The sequence below is a fragment of the Pelodiscus sinensis genome, chromosome 23 (genome assembly GCF_052426305.1).
Source record: "Pelodiscus sinensis isolate ZL-2025 chromosome 23, ASM5242630v1, whole genome shotgun sequence".
Lineage (NCBI taxonomy): Eukaryota > Metazoa > Chordata > Testudines > Trionychidae > Pelodiscus > Pelodiscus sinensis.
In genome coordinates this window covers 17,562,630-17,575,708 of record NC_143074.1, presented here as the reverse complement: position 1 = coordinate 17,575,708, position 13,079 = coordinate 17,562,630, and the positions used below count along the sequence as shown (strand labels likewise).

Sequence of the window (13,079 nt, the reverse complement as noted above, 5' to 3'; positions counted from 1 at the left end):
AAAGTTCTGAGCTGACCAAATGGGATTGTTAATAGGAGAAATTATAGGGGGAGTTGTGTTTTTCCCCCCTGCTTTTAGATTTTATTTCCTACTTTAGCAGTGATTGCAGTATTTTATCTCTGGTAATAGCTTATCTGGTAATACTGGAAACAGTGTCTCTGATGCTTATGTCTCAGGCTGTCTAAACCTTAATTTGAAAGGTGATTAAATGATAGAGGGAATAAAAGCAGGCCTATCTAATTTTAAGGCATTTAAGCTGATTGTGTCTGTTTTGGATTAACGCCTGCTTTGCCACTGATTATGGAAAAAAATTCTCTGCTACTTAAGCCATGCATGGCTGTTTGGATTTTGAGGGCTGGAACTGATGGGAGTAAAATTCTGTGATATGACTTCAGTATCCTCTCTCGCATGTTGTGAATTATCATCCACCCAGATGAAATCAGAGTCGTCTTATGCTCTGGTTCCCTCTGTTTAGGTTTCCATTCTGCATTCGTCTGTTTTTTTTGTTTTGTTTTTGCAGGTCTGGGGGTTTTTTTTGGGGGGGGGGTGTTTTCAGCTGCTCCTGCAGCATTTAGGGAAGGAGTGCGTGTGGGGGGGAGGGAGGGGAGACTGGTGGTTTGACACATGATTCAGAGAGACCTCTGAGACTTTCCTAAGGTTAGGGGCCGAACAGTCTGACTCTCAGAATTCCCAATCTAAGGACTAGAAAGACACGCCTTTACTGAAGCACCCCATGGAGAGCATGTTCTGGAAGAGAGATGGACATGAGTCTTTTTTTCTGTATTCTCTGTTTCCTTGGGCATGTAACTTGCCTTCTCTGGGGGTCAGTTCTCCAGACTGTGAAGTGATGCTTGCTCAGTGACACCTGTGCCACTCATGGCAAGGCAGGTGTTGGAGGGCAGGGGTGAGGGTTGGTGAGTTGGATAATCTTGCTAGATGAGAAATAAGGGGTGTTGTTAAACAGCTGTAGCTTAATCTTTCTCTGCCCTGGCAGTTTCAGCACATCAGTCCAACATACCTCTCTCCAGTACCATGATGTGGGAGTATCTGGCACCTCTCGGTGCCTCCATGAGGCAGGACAGGCCTATTATTCCCATTTCACAGATGGGGAACTGAGGCACAGAGACACTAAGGCTACGTCTACACTGGCCCCTATTACGAAATAGCCATGCTAATTTAGAACGTTGGAATAGGGAAATGTGCGGGGGATTTAAATATCCCCCGCGGGATTTAAATAAACATGGCCGCCGCTTTTTTCCCGGCTTGGGGAAAAGCCGGAAAAGAGCATCCAGACTGGCGCGATCCTCCGGAATAAAGCCCTATTCCGGAGGATCTCTTATTCCTACTTTCTAGACCTGTTGGGAGCTGCTGAGCCATCCCTCAGTTGGAAGAGACCACGGCTGTAGGGCTGGATTAAGACATGCTGAGGCCCGAAGGTCTGTCAAGTGTCAGAGGCCCAATAGTATTACAAATATATCTGTATATCTATATGCACACACAGTAAACTTCCAATAATCCGGCACCTTTGGGACCCAGGGGGTGCCAGATTATCGGATATGCTGGAATATCAGGAGGTACTCCGGAAGGGGGGCTGTGAGGCGTCTGGGGGGAGGGGTCTGCTGGGAACAGCACGGCGTGGGGCGAACCCTCTGCCGTTTTGCAGGGAGGCAGAAAAGCTCCACGCAGCCGCCGGCGACAGGCCAGCTAGGGCTGCAAGCGGCAGCGGCGATTTGGGGAAGCTGCAGGCAGAGCAGCTGGGGTGCTGCCGGGTTGGTCCCACAGCGCCGCCCCTCACCTGAGCAGCGCTGCGGGATCAACCCGGCAGCACCCCAGCTGCTCTGCCCACAGCTTCCCCAAAGTCCGCCACTTGTCAGTTTCAGCAGCGGCAGCAGTGAACTTGGGGAAGCGGCACGGAGCAGCTCCAATTGTCCAGCTGGCCGGAGCACTTCCGGGTTCCAGTTGGTGCCAGACTATCGGGAGTGCCGGACCACTGGATGCCGGACAATTGGAGTTTTCCTGTATATATATATTATTCTAACAGAAAGCACAATGAAAATAGAAATAATAAAGTTTAATATGTGCATAGATTCCACAAGACAGGTGAGGATGTAACAAAAAACAAGTAATTTTTTAATCTAAGGCCCTAAAATGTAGTTTACTTTGCTGTGCCTAAATCCAGCACTGTGAGGTGCTCTGTGCCCAGTACCCCTGGGGCTGAGTGCACCATCCCTGACATGGCGACGTCACCCATTGGGTTTGCAGTAGATGTTACCTTGAAAACAAAATGGCGGCCTTTCTCATATAGGGTTGCCAGGTGTCCGGTTTTGAACTGGACAGTCCGGTATTTGAGGGTTCTGTCCAGGAAACAAATCAAGAAAATACCAGACATATAAAATGTCCGGTATTTTCTAATTAGGTGAGTTTCATTATTCTTAGGAGTATCAGTACGTAGTTGCGTACTGCCTGGCTGATAGACACGCTCACACTGCAACTACGCAAGGGGCTAGGGCGGGAGGGAATCCCCAGGGCCGGACTTGCTCGTGCTTCGCTGGGACCATGTGCGGGACAGGCAGCACCCCGGGATCTGCGTGCATCCGGGTCAGTCCTGCTCCCCAGCAGCCGGTTCCCCTGGACAGCACCGCTCCCCTCGACTCCCTCCCAGCCAACCCTGCTTCCCATCAGCCAGTCCTGTCCCCCCTCGATCTCCAGCCAGCCCAACTGCCCCCGACCAGCCCTGTTTCCTGCTGGCTGTTTCTCAACCCACCCCGATCACCCCCAGCCAGCTACGCTCCCCCCAACCCTCACCTGACCAGCCCTGCTTCCTGCCAGCCGGTCACCCCACCCCCATCTGCCCCAGCAAGCCCCACTGCTCCCAACTCCCTCCCGCCCCCAGCCAGCCCTACTTCCTGTCATCCTTTCTTCCCACCTCCTCCCAGCCAGCCCCGCTCCCCTTCCTGCTGGTCCCTGCCCCCCTAAGATCAAGTATGTCCGGTATCTTTTTTGAAGCCACCTGGTAACGCTGTTCTCATCCAGTTTCGTGCCCGGAAGGGCTGGGTGTTCTTGAGGCTTTCTCTTGCCACAGTGGCCCCAGCAAGTAGCCAAGCAGCCTCTGGCATGGGGTTTCGTATTGCCTGTTCAGCACGTGTCCTCCCAGCCCCCCTGTTGTCATGGTCACTACATTTCCCCCTGAGGGTCAGAAAGGCTGCTGTTGCCGGTCAATATGTTTGCAATGCTTTTCCTGCTAGTGGTCCCTTTGGGAGTGCTGAAGTGTGCGGCGTAACCCCCATTCCTTCCCCATGGGGGCTGAACTTGCAGCCATCTGGAAGAGGACGAAGGGCAGTCCAACACCTAGGCCTCCCGTCCAAGAGTTCACCGCTACACACAAGTGATTCCGCATTTTATCTCCTCCCTCCTCCACTCCCCAGCCGCACTTAGCACTCGCTTTGTACCCCCTCATTTAAATTCATGCCTGGAGTTGTGCTTAGTAAGCACCGACATCGCTTTGATGAGCTATGCAAATATTATTTTCCATTAGGCAGGATTTAGTTCTATTCCATGGCATTACTGCCTCGTATTATGAAGTATGTGTTTCCTTCTGCAATCCGCTGGGCAGGCATTCCCTGGCTTGCTTAGCTTTGAAAACGGTCTGCTTAAAGGCGCTGGAAATTTGGAAAGCTCAGCTGCACCTGGGCCCCTGGTTTAAAAAAAATAACAACATTATGGGAGAGAACATTACTGTCCCTTGAATCCATGCTTTTTTCCATTCACTTTCTCGGGTACCCCTGCTACATGCATTTGTGGGAAGTGAGAACTGCAAGGTGGCTGTTATGGAAAGATGGGTTTTGTTAAAACTCTGGGGTTATTTGAAGGGAAAACTGGGGGCGGTAGGGTTCAGTAGCATCTCAATGTTGTGTGTGTAGCTATAGGTAGATATAGATATATGCTTCCACTGGAATCTGAAGACACAATAATGCTGCTGCTACTAAAAGCAACACCTACAGTATAGTACACTTCCGATAATCCGGCACCTTTAGGATCCAGGGGGTGCCGGATTATCAGATATGCCGGAGTACCGGAAGGGGGGCTATGAGGGATGGAGTCGAAGGGGCACTGCGCAGCATGGGTGAGGGCAGCACTGTGGGACCAACCGGGCAGCACCCCAGCTGCTCTGACCCCGGCTTCCCCAAGTCAGCCGCTGCTGAAACTGACCAGCGGCAGATTTGGGGAAGCTGGGGGCAGAGCAGCTCCAATTGTCCGGCTGGCCGGAGCACTTCCGGGTTCCAGTTGGTGCCGGACTATCGGGAGTGCTGGACCACTGGATGCTGGACAATTGGGGTTTTACTGTATATTGTGTCTTCAAACCCATATGGAAAACCCCTATAAACTGTAATAGCACTGTGATATATTCTCTGTAGGTGTTTTGGGCTGCCCTGCAGAATTTAATAGAGCATTATACTGGGCTATAAAATTCTATGGGAAGGGGTTTAAAAACCCTATAGAATGGATCAGATTCGCTATTAAATTCTATAGGCCAGATTTTCAGTTACATGGCTCGCTTTGGGCGTCAGCACAGAACTGCCATGGCGGAGGGGATCTTGGGAGACAAAGCCATGGTAAAGTGCCAGGAGCTAGGCTGCAACTTTGTTAGGTTGTGAGTGCGTGCCTGATTCTGATCTCGCTTGCATGGCTATAGAGCAGGGGTTAACTCTCTTGAAGTCAGTGGAGGGAAAACCAGCTTGAGTGAGATTAGAATCTGGCCTCTGTGGGGATTTTTGTGTTGCTCAGATAAGAGAGAGCTCGTTATTACCCATTGATTCTAGCTGCTTTTGTGGTACATGCCCTCAGAAGTGTCGGCATTCCCCCTTGCCCTCTGCCATTCCCGGTAGGCATCACACCAAGCCATTTCTTTCTATAGAGTCCAGCGATCACTGGGTCCCCCAGAACTACCTTCCTCCCTTGCCTTCACCACAGGCTGTGTCATTACCACTGGAAGTCTGCGAAGGCCTGGGAGCAGCTTGGCATAATTGAGCTGTTTGCTCTGAGTAGCCAGAGTGTCTCAGCCGGGGCAGCTCTGTGAACATTCTCAGGAGTATAATGTGGGGCCAGCAGCTTTGTTGCTACTGCTGGGTGCTGGCTCCGTTCAGGGAGGCGGCCAAGAGGTTTGCGCATTTGGATGGAGGGTTGCCAAGTGTCCGGTATTGTACCCGACAAAGTCTGGGATTTGCGCGCTCTGTCTGGTAAAAAAAAAAAAATCAGAAAATACTGGACATGTGCAATGTCTGGTATTTTCTGATTTTTCCGGCTGGGCACCGGACAGAAGCCTGGCGTGGGGCGGGGGGGGGAGCGGTAGGGAGACGGGGCCGTGATTGCAGCCGGGAGCCCTCAGTCGATCGAGTGTGAGGCGGAGGGGAAGCCTCCTCCTCGCTTGCACGTCACCGGGAGCCTGCGCGGGACAGGCAGCAAGTGCCCAGGTCAGTCCCGCTCCCCGCCGGCCAATTTGCTCCCCCCCCCTTCCCGGCTGGCCGGTTCTCCCCCACTTCCCCTCCTGATCTTCCCCGGCCAGCCCCCTTGCACTCCCCCCCCCCCCCCCAGCTCTGCTTCCTGATCTCCTCCAGCCAGCGCCGCTGCACCTCTCCTCGCCTCCACCAGCTCTGCTTTCTGCTTCCCCTTCCTCCGGCCCCCCCTTCCTCCCGGCCAGCCCCGCGGCTCCCGACCCCCCCAGCTCTGCTTCCTGCTGGCCTGTTCCTGTTCCTGATCTCCCTGGCCAGTGCCGCTGCACCCCCACCCCCGCCAGCTCTGCTTCCCACCCACCCTTCCTCCAGGCCACCCTCGTGGTCCCTGATCCCCTCCAGCTGTGCTTCCCGCCCCCCCCCTTACTCCCGGCCAGACCCCCCCCCCCCCCCCCGGCCGGACCCCCCTTCCCCGATATCCTGTGGCCAGCCCCGTTCCACCCGACGACCCCACTCCCCCACAACCAGTCCTGCTTCCCATTGGCTCCCCCATCTACCTCGGCCAGCCCCGTTGCCCCCCTGTTAGCTTTTTCCAGGCCCCCCCTTCCCGGCCAGCACCTCTCCCTTCCTGGGCCATTCCCCCCTATGAAGTGTGTCTGAGTTTTTGGGTTTTTTTTAAATGACTACTTGGTAACCCCTAGCAGTGATCCAGGTTCTTAGAGTTTTTTGTTGTTGTTGTTGTTCAACAACTTTGGTCTGCCCCCCCTCCTGCTTTTTTATTTTCCTACAACAAAATTTTTTCCCTGTGGTTTTTTTTTGGGGGGGAGGGTGTCAGTATTTTTGTTTCAGAAATCTGGCAACCCTATTTGGATGTGAAGCGGAGAATCCCCCTTTGAGGCAGAAAATGTGGCAGGTGCTAACGATTATGTACCTTTGGCACCAAGTACAATCACTAGCATATTACAGCGAGGAGCATCAATCACAATAAACTGGTGATTATAGGCAGAGCTCTCAGTGGTTTTTATTAGCTAGTATCATAGTGGGATGAACACAGGTGAAAGGGGAGAATGCCTCCCTCAGCTTAGCTGGCCTCTGAACGTGACAGGAGCAGCAGCAGAGGGACGTATGCAATTAGAGAGGCTAGAGGTTTCAGGACTGATAGTAAACCATTCCAAACAGGAAGGGCCAGCATCCTGCTTCTGCTTGTGAATTACTGTGTAACTAGTCTACAGGGTGCCCTTGTAGCCAAGAAGGCTAATGGCATATTAGGGTGCATTAGGAGGAGCATCTCCAGCAGATCTAGAGAAGTTATTAAACCCTTTTATTCGGCATTGGTGAGGCCACATCTGAAGTATTGCATCCAATTCTGGGACCCCCACTACAGAAAGGATGTGGACGTATAGGAGAGGGTCCAGCGGAGGGCAACCAAAATGATTAGGGGGCTGAAGCACATGATTTACAAGGAGAGACTGAAGGATTTGGGCTTATTTAATCTGCAGAAGAGTAAAGTGAGGGGGATTTGGTAGCAGCCTTCAGCTTCCTGAAGGGAGGTTCCAAAGAGGATGGATAGAAGCTGTTCTCAGTGGTGACAGGTGGCAGAACAAGGAGCAATGGTCTCAAGTTGCAGTGGGGGAGGTCTAAATTGGCTGTTATGAAAAACTGTTTCACTAGGTGGGTGGGAAAGCCCTGGAATGCATTCCCTAGGGAGGGGGTGGAATCTCCATCCCTAGAGGTTTTTAAGTCTCTGCTTGACAAAGCCCTGGCTGGGTTGATTTAGTTGTGGTTGATCCTGCTTTGGGCAGGGGGCTGGACTCAGTGACCTCCTGAGATCTCTTCCAGCCTTAAGAGTCTATAATTCTAGCACGGATTGTCTTTGATCTGTGTTTGTACAGCACCTAACACTATGGCAACTTGGTTTGTCATTGAGACCCCTTCATCTCTCACCAACCAAATCCTAAATAATACCATTGATCTATCACGGCATTTCTACGGCACTTAGCACTGACCTATCTAGACACCACAGGCATTCGAGAATTTGTAACACTTTGCCCTCTTATAGCACAGTAGGGCTGAGGATCCCAAAGCACTGTACACACATGAGTGGTGGACTCCTCACACCAGCCCTGTGGGATAGATGAGGACTAGCGTGCCATTTCCTGATGGGAAGACAGTGAAGTCATGGAGGGGTTGTAAAAAGCTGAGCCTAAGCCCTAATAACATCCCATGAAATTGAGGTGCGTGACTCCCACTGGCTTGTCTCCTGAAAATTTTAGCTTTGATCCAGCTCCCATTAAAGCTGACAGGGGCCACTCCAGTACAGAGGGGAAACTTTCTATGTCACTTGCCCAAGGGTCATGCAGGAAACAGTGGCAGAGCTGAGAAAAGAACTGGTATGTCCTGATTCCTAGCCCTGTGCATGCTCTTCCTTCCCATGGTTAGGTGTCATCATGCCTACATGTGGTAAGAGCCAAATTCTATTCTACTTGCAGTAAGAGCTGGATTCTAGTCTACTTCTGATACTAGGACTACGTCTAAACTGCAGAGTTTTTGCGCAAAAACAGCTGGTTTTGCGCAAAAACTCGTGGAGCATCCACACTACAAGAGCATTTTTGTGCAAGAAAAAGTACAATAGATCATTGGAAGACAGGGATTTTTGCACAAGAGTTATTCCTCTTTCTATGAGGAATAAGCCTTTTTGTGCAAGAGCTCTTGTGCAAAAAGGCATGTGTGGACAGACATCTTGTCTTACAATGTAAAAATAAGATTTAGTGACCACAGGGCTAGCCTACAATACAACATCAGGTTGACTCAGGGCTGTGAAAAAGTTCACACAGGGGCTACGTCTAGACTGGCATGATTTTCCAGAAATGCTTTTAACGGAAAAGTTTTCCGTTAAAAGCATTTTCAGAAAAGAGCATCTAGATTGGCATGGACACTTTTCCACAAAAGCACTTTTTGCGGAAAAGCATCCGTGCCAACCTAGACGCGCTTTTGCACAAAAAAACCCCGATTGCGAAAATGGCTTTTGCCCAAATGGGAGCAGCATAGTATTTCCGCAAGAACACTGACAATCTTACATGAGATTGTCAGTGTTCTTGCGGAAATTCAAGCGGCCAGTGTAGACAGCTGGCAAGTTTTTCCGGAAAAGTGGCTGATTTTCTGGAAAAACTGGCCAGTCTAGACACAGCCCCTGTGTAATGGAATTTAGCCAATCCAAGCCTTGGCATAGACACTAAGGGCATGTCTACACTACAGAGAAGATCGAGAGGTTGGTCTTCTAGTGTTCAATTTAGTGGGTCTAGTGTAGATCCCCAAATTGAACGCTGAGGGCAGCCCCTGCCGGCGTAGTGTACTCCTCATTCTGCAAGGAGTAAGGGAAGCCAATGAGAGTGTGTGCTCCCTTCGGCCTTCCACAGTGTAGACACTGCTGCAGCTTGGCTTAAGGTAAGCTGAATCCAGCTCCACATTTTACATTGCTGGGTGGCGTACCTTAAGATGACCTGCCTGGTCTAGTATAGACCTAGGGTAGGTTGATGGAAGAATAGTTCCATTGATTTAGCTACCACCTCTTGGAGCAGCGGATTTATTAGTGATGAAAAAATAACTTCCACCTCTGTAGTAAATATCCGGAGAGCCTGACACAGAGAGGTTTGCAGCCGAAGTGTCTCATTCTTTCTCACTCACCCTCTGCCCTCAAACAAGATCATATTTTCCTGACTGTAACTTAAACAAAATCCTCTTCTTTCAGTACATGAGCTGAGTGCTGCATTAGGACCGTTCCTGATGTGTCGTGCTTTTCTGAAATGAGATTTGCTTTGTACCCTTGTCTTGTTTACTTCTGCTTTGTTGTCTAACATAATAATGCCACTGTCAAAACTCCGACTGCAGATTTTTTTAAAAAATGCAGCGAACTGTCATTATAAAGAGATAATTATTTCCTCGTTAATCTTTCAGACGAGACTGGTAGAGTGGTTGTGGGGGTTGGGGTGGTGGTTCTCCCTATCATAGCCCGTAGGTAGCTCTAGCTCCTATTCTGCAGACCTCAGCACTATTCCTATGGCATCTTGGTTGATGAATAATTTAGCTTAGCACTGTACATAAAACACTTTTTAAAATATTTGTTTCCGGTTCAAATGCAAATGATGACTTAAGCCCTAAAATCGTCTCTGTCAAGCCAAAGACAAAGGGTGAGGTGAGCCACTGCTTTCAGGATCTGATAAAGACTATGCTGAATCGCCACCTGTTAGAGACGCTTTGCTAATAAAATGAGTCCTGAACGAACAGGTGTGTTAACCCTGACTTCTTAATCAAATATCAACACATTTTGGCTACCTACATTTCAGTCCGATGTGGAATTCTTCACTTCTGGACTGTTGTGTCATGCTGCTGTGTGATGTTAAACAACTTCCATGCTGCTGCCCAGAAATGACTGCATTTCACTCACAGGGGGATTCTTCTTGTAGACAGTTTATATTAATGCACAGTAGCCATGCTGAAGAAGTCCTTCCTTGGGCTAAAGATGACCAGTTCTAATAACATTCCCCATTTTAATGTTAGTGAAAGTGTCTGAAACTAGCGCTAATAGAAACTTCTTTAAATTTACTACTGGGACATTTGATGTTTGGGGTGAGAAATAATATCTAATGTTAAGTTCTGGTCTTGATCAAATGGCATATTTTATAACTTTTGTAAATCCAGTGGAGATTAAAATGCTCTGTCTTGATCTGTAGATCTATATAAATAGGATGAGGTTCACACTCATAGGCTGCATCTAGACTGGCAAGTTTTTATGCAAAAGCACCTGCTTTTGCGCAAAAATTTGCCAGCTGTCTACACTGGCCGCTTGATTTTGCGCAAAAGCACTGACATTCTACTGTCTGAAATCAGTGCTTCTTGCGCAAATGCTTTGACGTTCCTGTTCAGGCAAAAGCCCTTTTCTGGAAATGTTTTTGCGGAAATGTTTTTGCCCAAGAGGGCCAGTGTAGACAGCTAAAAACTGTTTTGCGCCAAAAAGCCCCGATGGCGAAAATGGCGATCGGGGCTTCCTTGCACAAAACCGCGTCTAAATTGGCACGGACGCTTTGCCGTAAAAAGTGCTTTTACGGAAAAGCATCCGTGCCAATCTAGACGCTCTTTTCTGCAAATGCTTTTAACGGAAAAACTTTTCCGTTAAAAGCATTTGCGGAAAATCATGCCAGTCTAGACGTAGCCATAGGGTACATCGAAGCAAGATATGTAAATCTCCATGCTGCAAGCCAGAAGTGCAGTCTCAACAACTGCCCTCCCCACACGGGGCTGGAGCGTGACACGTGCTGAGTTAAGTGCGAATGAGGGATTTTTTAAAAAAATGTTTGCTTCCCGCCTTGGAAGCATTAAGAGCTGGTGAGTAATGAGGGGTTTTTTTTTTGGGTTGGTTGGTTTGGTTTTGTTTCTTACTTGGGGTCAGGTGAATATCGAGGGCTTTTTTGTTTTGGGGGTTTTGTTGTTGTTGTTGTTTGTATGTGGTCCCTGACTGATTTTAATGTGGGTCAGCAGCCCCTTACCAGAAAACGGTTTCCCTGGCTTAGAAGACAGTTAGTAAATAAAGCAACTAGAGATGGTCAACAAATGGTCAGCATTTTCATGAAAATTTCTTCCCAGTTTCTCATTAACGTTTTGAGGGACATTTTTTTTTTTTTGCCTATCTCTCTGCTTTGACCAACTCTAGCAGCAGCTATTAAAAAACCAGGAACTCTTGGGTAAGCATGAACCATCAGACTCAGATGGGAAAGAACAGCCAGCCCAAGCTACTTCATACTGGAGAGGGAAAATTCCACCTCAGTTCCAGTCCGACACAGAGCCCAATGGAGTTTTGCAGTTGGCTTTTTTATTACTTCACTGATCTTGCACTCACCAATCAAGCCCCATCAATGTTCACTGCTTGCATTAAATGCGCTAGGGTATTGTAATGATGTTGCGACATCAGTGAAGCCCTCAGTGGAGATTGCCTTTGAACCATGCATAGACAAGTTGGATAGAGCGTGTGTTATACCCCCTAGGAAACATTTTTCTTCGTTTCTGCTTATTTCTTTATGCCTCTCTGAGCATCATCATTAACAACACTGCTTGTGATCAACAGGAAGAGGGGCAGAGGAGGAGATCTACTAGAGACTATGGTGCTAAGTAATGATCCCTCTAATATTTCCCATCCATGTGCGGAATTATTTTTCCGATGTGCACTGAGGCATGTGCAAATGTGCACCACCAGTAGAAACACAAACCTAGCTGTGGGCACTCTGCTAATTAGCTGGGTGGCATTTGACTCTCTCCTGAGTGGCTGCACAAACACACAGCTTACAGGGAACGCTGGTGCTAAGTATGCCGCAAACTAAGCAGGTAGATAGCAGAAGTGCCACAAAGCCTGGGGGAGGGGGAAAGTATTTCCTGGAGGAAGCTTTTCACTTGTCTATCAATTTGGTGTAGAATAAGCCAGACACAGAATTAAGTTTGTCTGGAACCGATACCCTGATTTACAAATGCAATCAGGCCTTTGCTGAACTCAGGTTAGCTGAGCAGGGGATACAGCCAATGCTGGGCCATTGCTCTGTTGAGGAAAGAGCTGGCATTTGTTTTCCCATTCGGGTCATGATTTCTGTTTGCTCTAGGGGGCAGCCTCTCCTAACAACACAATCCCTTAGCAAAGGCACCTGAAGGTCCAGGAACTCCAGAGGCTGTGCCTACAGCAGTGATTCCCAACCTTTTTCCCATGGAGGAACTCCTAAAATAATTTTTCCTATCCCAAGGAACCCCTACCTATGAAAACGTTTGCTTGGCCAGAAAAAGTTGACAGCGGGGAGTGCAATTCAATTACTGCTAAATTATTGTCAAGAAAATGTATTTGTAAAGAGCTGTTTATATATATGTATGTCAACTTACATTGTAAGAAAATTTTTTTATTTATTCCACGATTTCTCGCGGAACCCCTGACAATGGTCCGCGGAACTCCAGGGTTCCGCAGAACCCTGGTTGGGAAACACTGGCCTACAGCTTGCAAGCCTTCCGTAAGGCAGATTGCACTGCAAAGCTAATCACCGTCTCTGAATCCATGACATTGACTTCAGCCTCTGATCTGCAGCCTTTTGAATTCCTGCCAGGGCTTCCCCACCACCCTGCTTCTGGAACTTGGATTTCTGTGTGTCACTGCTGAGCGCAAGAATCGAGGCAGGTATCCTGGTCAGTGGCAATGTATTGCCCAGCAGGCAGAAAGCAGGTTGGTGCCTTTACCCCCTCAGACTCACCTGGCTCGTGCCCCACACCTATCCCCAAAGGATGGAATTGCTCCAGGGTTGCTGACCTGCAGCTCCACATATGCATGGAAGAAGGGAATTATGTGCATAGCCCAGTGCAGCCCTTCCCCTCGCACTCTGGAAAGTGAATAGGTTCAGAACAAAGTTGCAGCTAGTTACCAAACAAATGGATAAGTGATTTCGCTAGATCCTAAAGCTGCTTGGTGTGGCTGGAGAACAGAGATGCTTGTCTGAGACGTGTCTGTGCTGTATCTGGTTTATAACTATCCTTTAGTGACAAAGGACACTGCTTAACTAAGATTAAGGGTGTTAAGGCGGGCTGAGAAATGCCAGGATAGTCAAC

General features: G+C 48.9%; 1 protein-coding gene across 2 annotated transcripts in view; it reads left to right on the top strand.

Annotated features, from left to right (window-relative positions):
• FAM163B (family with sequence similarity 163 member B) overlaps positions 1–13,079 on the top strand; it is a 76,012-nt gene that overhangs the window by 27,388 nt on the left and 35,545 nt on the right. Inside the window, exon 1 of one of the 2 annotated variants that reach the window (XM_075905723.2) lies at positions 5,358–5,471. The exons of the other annotated variant lie outside the window; for it this stretch is intronic. The gene's annotated coding sequence lies outside the window, so the exon portion shown is untranslated. Of the gene's footprint in view, positions 1–5,357; positions 5,472–13,079 lie in introns of those variants that run through there. 2 annotated transcript variants of the gene reach the window in all.